Raw genomic sequence first — 8,560 nt, 5'->3', positions numbered from 1 at the left:
CTGCCAAAATGTAAGGCCGTGGAATCTTATTATTTATGATTTTGACTTATTTAGATATCAACTGTGTCAATGTGATCACAAAAATTAAATTTATTAAATAGTTCCCATTACATCTGTTAGATTATAAATTCTATTTTTTAAATTAAAGATTGCTTTGCAGAAATATTCACAAACTATGCCCTTCAATTTCTTATACAGTTCTTCAGCAAATAATCTACCTTTATTCTCCAATTTTACTATATAAAGATTTATTATTGTCGCTATTTTATTGACACACTTTATATCAAAAAAATAGTCATTGGAATACAAGCTATACGATTATTTAACAACTATTAAGTAATTTAATAAGACTTAAGTTACGCTCTTAGCAAATGTTTCTAATCAAAGTAAAAATTAAATTTCAAAGTGAACCTCGTTTTGTATCATTGGCATATAGCAATATGTCAGACATAATTGCAATTTATTGGAGTATAAAAATTTATAATATGACATCATTTACAACAAGTAGTCTAAATTTATCTCACTTGTAATTCTTAAAAAGCTAATTCATTACAAGGGGGTATCTCAGAAACTTAATTAAATTAATTTTTTTTAATGATTCTAATAATTAAAATATTATTTGTTTTCTAGAAAATAATAGGATTTCTTAAGAGCAAATGTTTTTGAAATGTATAATATCTGTGATTGTTCACAAGGTAAACCACTATATTCATGAATGTATTGATTTCTGCTGGACTGTGGTCACATTCAATCCTATTCTAACTTTGGAATACAGTGGAAGATACTTTAACAAAGATATTCACGAAAGATACTACCTATCAGATGGAGAAATAATAATACAATTGTTGAATACCAATGGCCGGCCTTGTGTGGTCTAGATAATACTGTAGCGTATGCTAAAGCTATTGTCTTAACTTGATACTATTTTACAATGGAACATAAATGCTGTGCTTGATATATAGTGATATATAATTGTCAATAATTTTACTATTTAATTAGTATTTTTTTGCTCATTTATCTTCATTTCCGCAAAGAGAAATGAATCAAATTTCTTAACTCATCATTTGTTACCTAACTTATCAACTTTGATTGTACCTAATTCATAATATTTTGATATTTGATATTTAAGAAGCTAATTTCAAAATATTTATTTATTAAATGAAGTTTTTAAGTGATACTTTTTATAAGATCTATCATTTTTTGTAATCGCCATGCACCCAAATATGTCACTATAAATTGGTCTCCATCTTTATGATAAATATCATGCTTTAAACATACAAAATCAGCAAGAAAAAATTTAATAATTTTAGAGTAATTATACGGAAAAAGACTTGCATTCTTTAATTAGTGAGAAGTCGTCATAGTTTTATACTTTAACCTAATGATCTGATAAGTTTGAGTAATTTGATACACTCCTATAATTTTTTTGTCGATTCAATAAAAGTATCATCACATAATTAAATGACTAATTAATAAATGTGTTGAGTTAGTAATAAGAGAGGTACTATGTTTGATGAGTGAGTTTTAATAGTCGTCTCTAACGATTAAACTTTAGCGCTTAACATCGTAACCTATCGGCCAATAAAACGTGGCACGCTTGCGTTACATCGTCAAAATATAATAATTAAGATCTGTTAGTGCCTAGCGAATGATTTTTAAAGTTAGCTGTGATTTACAACATTACGAGGATAATGAGATATCGGTGCGCGAAATAAGGAGGTAATAATAAAATATTACTGTGTGGACACGCTACAAGGAAAAAGAGTTTAGCTGAAATGATTTAGAAAAATATATAAATAACCACGTTGGTGGGAGCAAAAAAAATCGAACTTGATGGGAAGTGCGATGAAAAGGTGGAAGTGTCATTTTCAGGAAATACAATAATTTCTTTCATAGCGTGATTAAGCGAATCGGTAGAAGAAAGTAATACACACAAAATCTGCACTAATAAGAAGAAAGAATATACTAAAACTAGGTGCTGAAACTAAAATTGAAGGCGGATGTAGAAAATATTTGAGAAACGTGATAAGTTGATAGTATAGCGTTGAATGTGAACTTCACAACACAGCAATGTAAATAGCAGAAAGCTATATTACTAAATACAGAGCCAGAAAATCCATTGACAACTAAAATCTTTATAAATCAAATGCTGAAGAGAAGCAAAGAGGTCTGGAGACCCTCTGATAGATATGGAATGTAGCGCTCTAAATCTAAATATCAGATATGAGTGTGGCCTTTAAAGTCGTCTCTAATGATTAGAGTTTGGCTGCTCTCATCGTCATTTGCCAGAGAAGAACAAAACACGCTAGCTTTATATTGTCAAAAATTTTCATTATAATCTATTACTACCTAGTGTCTTTTGCAGCTAAGAATGAAGACAATATTGGAACGATGATGAGATAACAGTATACAGACTCAAAAGTTACTAAGACAATATCGTTATGCAGACACGCTACAAGGCAAATGAGTTTAGCTGAAATGATTTAAAAAGAAATATAAATAACCACGTTGGTGGAAGCAAAGAAAATCGAACTTGGTGGAAAGTGCGATGAAAGAGTGGAAGTGTCATTTTCAGGAAATACAATGTAATCTTAGACAGTATGGATAAGCCGATCAGTAGAGAAAGTGAATACATACAAAATCTGCACTAATAAAAAGAGAGAATATACTAAAACTAAAATTGAAGACGGGGATGCAACATCATTTGACAATAGTATGTCATCGCCATGTAAATAGCAGAAAGTCATATTACTAAATACAGAGCCAGAAAATCCATTGACAACTAAAATCTGTATAAATCAAACGCTGAGGTGAAGCAAAGAGGTCTGGAGACCCTCTGATACATATGGAATGTAGCACTCTAAATCTAAATATCAGATATGAGTGTGGCGTTAAAGTCGCCTCTAATTATTGAAGTTTGGCTGTTCTCATCGTCATCTCTCAGATAAGAACAAAACACGCTAGCGTTATATTGTCAAAATTTTTATTATAATCTATTACTACCTAGTGTCTTTTGTAGCTATGAATGAAGACAATATTGGAATGATGATGAGGATAACAGTATACAGACTCAAAAGTTACTAAGACAATATCGTTATACAGACATGCTACAAGGAAAAAGAGTTTAGCTGAAATGATTTAAAAAAAAAATATATAAATAACCACTTTGGTAGAAACCGAGGAAACAAAAAAAAATCGAACTTGATGGGAAGTTTAGTGAAAAGACTAATGTGTCATTTTCAGGAAATACAATTAATCTTAGACAGTATGGATAAGCCGATCAGTAGAGAATGTAATACATACAAAATCTGCACTAATAAAAAGAGAGAATATACTAAAACTAAAATTGAAGACGGGGATGGAACATCATTTGACAATAGTATGTCATCGCCATGTAAATAGCAGAAAGTCATATTACTAAATACAAGAGCCAGAAAATCCATTGACTACTAAAATCTTTATAAATCAAATGCTGAGGAGAAGCAAAGAGGTCTGGAGACCCTCTGATAGATATGGAATGTAGCACTCTAAATCTAAATATCAGAGACGAGTGCGGCGTTAAACTCGTCTCTAATTATTGAAGTTTGGCTGCTCTCATCGTCATTTGTCAGATAAGAACAAAACACGCTAACGTTACACTATGAAAATTTTCATTATAATCTATTAGTACTCGGCGTCTTCTTTCGGCATCAAAGCATAAATACTACAGTGACTTGAACCTAATAATTATGCATTGGTGTATCAAACAAAATTATCCTCTTATATAGGGTAATTATCATACAGCTTAATTCTCTATAGACTAATATAAAAGTGTCTCCCGCTAATAATTATGTCTGATTAGGGACTTTATTTTTAAACTAACTTTATCTAAAAGTTATATAATTTTACATTTAGCATTAGATTTAGCAATACAAAGAATTATAGATGCATCTACCAATGAAACTTTCTGACTTTAGTTTTGTATATTCTTTTTTCCTTTTATAATTTTAAAAGGTCGAAACTCAGCCGCATGTTATTAGAGTGTGGAATTTTTAAATTACTCAAACTTGCTTCCTTATATGTTATAGACAATAATGCTATATGCGCAAAGAAATGTATTATTCTGTGGGAGCTTAACAAACTAATCATTCTCGTTTTAGGGCGAACGACTGTCATAGTCTATAAATTTTAAAGATTTAGACCTCACACCATTCAATACCAACAAGTTAGATGTTCACACCTTCACCTTTTTGCATCGTCCCTAGATTAGACCCTCTCGTTAGTCTCCCTCTTACTAACAGCATTATCTGAAATTTCCTTATAAATGGATACTATTGCCATGCCACTTTCTTCTATATTCGAATCGCGAAATGTAAAAGGTCAGGGACGAAGCAGTTTCTATTCTATATGGCCTGTGTCTACGAGGTATCTTTCCGCTTTACGTACGAAATTGAAAAGTGTTTTGCTGCTACAATTAAAAGCTACAAAAATGATACATGACTCTACTAATGTAATATATCATAAAAATCGTGCAATAATTTTTCTGAGGTATCTAATAATTTGAATTTCTATAAAAAATATTGTTCATTTAAATGATAAAAATGGTTATATTTCTAACAAACAAATAAGAAAATAATATGCCTGTTTTTATTAAATTAGAAGAATTTATATTTATTTTGAGTTTCGAAAACTTTAAAATTATCTACATAAATAATGTTGAATATTAATTATTCAACTTCTTAGATAAATATTATTTAATCAAAATATCTATTTTAAATAAATAAAAATTCGTCGCAGCACATTGCGCACGCAACGTAATGGATTCCCTTATTGAAGTGCTCCGTAGTTGCAATGAAGAAAGAGAACAAGTAGAAGACGCAATAGTCCAAGAATTGGTTTGTAGAAAACACAGTAAAAAAACATGAAATAAATTCTGGCCATATTGTTAGAAATTTAATGGAAAGACATAAGATGCTATCTATAAAAGTATTAGACATGTTTGAAGATAAAAATGGAATTTTGAAAGCAGAAATAGATAGTTTATGTGGTCCAAATGAATTTGCTGAATTTTACGGTAAATTAAGATCTATTAAAGACCATCATCGTCGATTTATGACTGAAAATACCACTACGGATGCAATGACAATGGAGTTTCAAAAAATGGCTGAGGATCGAACTAAAGATGTAGATGATGATAAAATGATTGTTCAGTTTACTGATGAAGAAGGTTTTGGTAGATATTTGGATCTACATGAACATTATACTAGATATTTAAATTTGTCCCATGTGAACATTGATAGTTCCAATCACATCAGTTACCTGAATTATTTGGAAAATTATGACAAGCTGTATAAAATTAATGAAAATGTTCGTGAATCATTAAACTATCGTGACAACTACCTCATACCCTTGTATAATTATTTGATGGACTATTTAAGGCGATCTATTCCACTGTTGAATGTTGAAATGGAGTTGGCCAAAGCGGATCATTTTTTTCGAATTGAATGTTGAAATAATTCATTACCGGGATGGGATATCTCAAAATATGAATCATTAGATCAGAAGAAAGATAAAAGTAAATTTTTTTAATTATTAAATTAAGCCCAAGGTGATGATTTTATAATTATAAAATTATTTCTGTTTCGTAAAATAATTTTTTGATAAGAATATAGTTAAGCATTTATTCCCTTTTTAAGGAGTTGTTTTAAAATACTAAATTTCTATATGAAGTAGGATGATTTTGAAAATTATTTGTCTTAAAAATGCTATTTATAGCATGTTGGTAGGATTTGTTAATTTAGTATGATTCTTAACGATAGCAAGTCAGTCTCCTTACATGATTAATTAATAAAAAGATACTTTTTTCACAGCAATGTGACACTTTTGAGTATACGTTTAAACTAATTAATTTCATAATATTACGCCTAGTGTAATATTATGAGGTGGCATAAGAAAGCATGAATGATAGATTTATTTTAATTATATTTAAAAATTTTTTATTGACATTAGTTACAATAGCAACTAATTTTTTTTCATTAAGTGACATTAAGATTAAGTACGAGTAGTTTATATCCACCGCTGTAAGTGTATTACGTGAAGTTCATTTTGATCCTTTAAAGTATTTATTTTCTCACTTACTAAAAAGATGCTTTTTTTCAAATTAAAAATTATATTAATTCTTAAATATTCTTTAAAATCAAGGATGTCTACATGCTTAATACGGAGAAGGTTTATTTGCTACCCCTTATTGGTACAAGAATTTGTTGATGAAAAAAATCAAGCTTTAGACGCATTGTAGTTGTGTCAGTGATATAAATTATTCTAAATATGATGTAATATAGCGAGCTAGCTCAATTCAGGACATGAATTTGTTTTATGTTCTCAAAAGGCATTAATGTCATGTATTGTTATCGAAAAATTCCAGATACTAATGTGTTAGCAGTGGGCTCATTGAATCACGTCGTGATGACATATTAAATTTCTTTTTTAGCTTATATTACAGTGGATGACACTTTATGGGACGATTTTTTTTAGTGCAAATGCACGATGTTAGAAAGCTAGATATTTGCATCATCAATACAATTCTCGTAGAGCTAACGGCTTTGATAGATGTGGGGATATTTAGCTGATTAAATTTTTAACTCTCCCATAATAAATTGCAACTCGAGTTTGATGTCGTAAATTTTTATATTGGCATTAGTATGAAACCTCCTGCAATACTTATTACGATGTTTTTATAAGACAAATCATACTAGTATGAACTCTACGATTAAATTAGCTGCACTAGAACTTGTGGTTGTATAAAAAAGCATAAGTAAGTATGCACGATAAATCGTATCAATTTTTTACTACTAAATTAATAAAAATTGTTTTAATGCTCCCCATAATTAATGAAAGTAAATAGATTTGCTTGAAGTATTTTTTGGTAAGCCACAATAGTGATTTTAGATTAAAATATTGTATTTTACGTGAATTTATTTAATGAACCTCTAAGTATATTTCTCATTAATTTTAATTTTTGAATACATGCCATTTTATTGTCTTTTTGATTTATAAAAATTGATATTTTAGTCTTAAATAAGCGTTGTTATATAAACACTTGCATATTGAGATATCTTCAAGCAATACTTACTAAATCATTATTATCGCCTTATAAATGATAAGAGGAGCTTTTACTTTCTAACAAAAGTAAAGAAATCTTAGAAGTTTGTGATTGTAAATTTTCTATGTTTACTATACTTTTAATTTTAATGTAATATTTTTTGAGTTAATATGAACTTTTTAAATAGAGTAATTTTCAATTTATTTCAACTTTCTAAAGTTTACTTTTATAAAATAACTGAATTCACTTTATTTTTTTTATTTTTGACCGTGTATAATATACAACATGATTTTTAAATGTGAGTAGTCTAGAGAAATAGCCAAAATTGAATTGTTGATAATTAACATAAAAAATTTTAAAAAATGTGCTAAACTATATCTGAATTTATCGAGTGCAGCATATTTTTATAGCAACTTGGACTATAAAAATAGAATCTGTGTATATCGAGTTTCTAAATTGTTGTTTTTATTATTTATTATTTTTCAAATTAATTTTAAAGATAACCTAAGATATCAGATTTGACCTTTCTACTCAAAAAAATGCCGAACAACTCATGGCCTATGGAATGGATGCACTTAAAAGTGCTCTTCAGTCCATGGGACTCAAATGTGGCGGAACCTTAAAAGAAAGAGCTGAAAGGTTATTTTCTGTTAAAGGAAAAAGATATGAAGAAATTCCCTCAAATATTAAACAAAAATCCAACGTTAACAAATCACACACGAGACATACAATACGTGGAAATCCCACAAGACAATATATTCTTGAAACTGCAAAAACTGAAGCTAGAGTAATTCTAAACTAAAATATTTTCTAGAAATTTTATATCCATTTAAGATCTATCATTTGGCCTACATTTTACATCACACTCGTATTGACACGATTGAAAATGTTGAGAGAAAACAATCAAGAACTGTTGACGAATTATTAAATGAAGAAGATGAAGAAGCAGCTGATATTGAAATGGACATTAATATTGCCAATGAATCTATAAATGATAATGACTATCATGATCAAGCTTTATATAATCCTAAAAACTTACCTTTGGGTAAGACTTTTTATCTATATTTTATTTTTAATTTTTCTAAGACATCGATGGTAAACCAATTCCATATTGGCTCTATAAATTGCATGGTTTAAATCTTTATTATGACTGTGAGATATGTGGAAATGCCAAATATCGGGGCCCTAAAGCATTCAATGTATTTTGTATAATTTTATTTTAATTAATAAATTTTTGTTAGCGTCATTTCTGTGAATGGAGACATGCACATGGAATGAGATGTCTTGGTATCCCAAATACCCCTCATTTCCATAATGTTACAAAGATTGACGATGCAATCGCATTTGTGGCATAAAATAAAGCTTGATCGTGAAGCTGATAAGTGGGATGCTGATAATGAAGAAGAATTTGAAGATTCCGCAGGAAATGTTATCAATAGGAAAGTGTATGATGATTTAAGAAAGCAAGGTTTACTTTAA

At 29.2% G+C, this 8,560-nt stretch overlaps 1 pseudogene; it reads left to right on the top strand.

Moving 5' to 3' along the window:
- The first annotated feature begins 4,796 nt into the window (after positions 1-4,796).
- LOC139225534 (splicing factor 3A subunit 3-like) lies at positions 4,797-8,560 on the top strand (annotated as a pseudogene).

This window comes from Pempheris klunzingeri, unplaced genomic scaffold (assembly GCF_042242105.1).
Source record: "Pempheris klunzingeri isolate RE-2024b unplaced genomic scaffold, fPemKlu1.hap1 Scaffold_354, whole genome shotgun sequence".
NCBI classification, from domain to species: Eukaryota; Metazoa; Chordata; class Actinopteri; order Acropomatiformes; family Pempheridae; genus Pempheris; species Pempheris klunzingeri.
The sequence above is the reverse complement of the archived record's forward strand: the minus strand, read 5'-3'. Positions and strand labels throughout refer to the sequence as shown.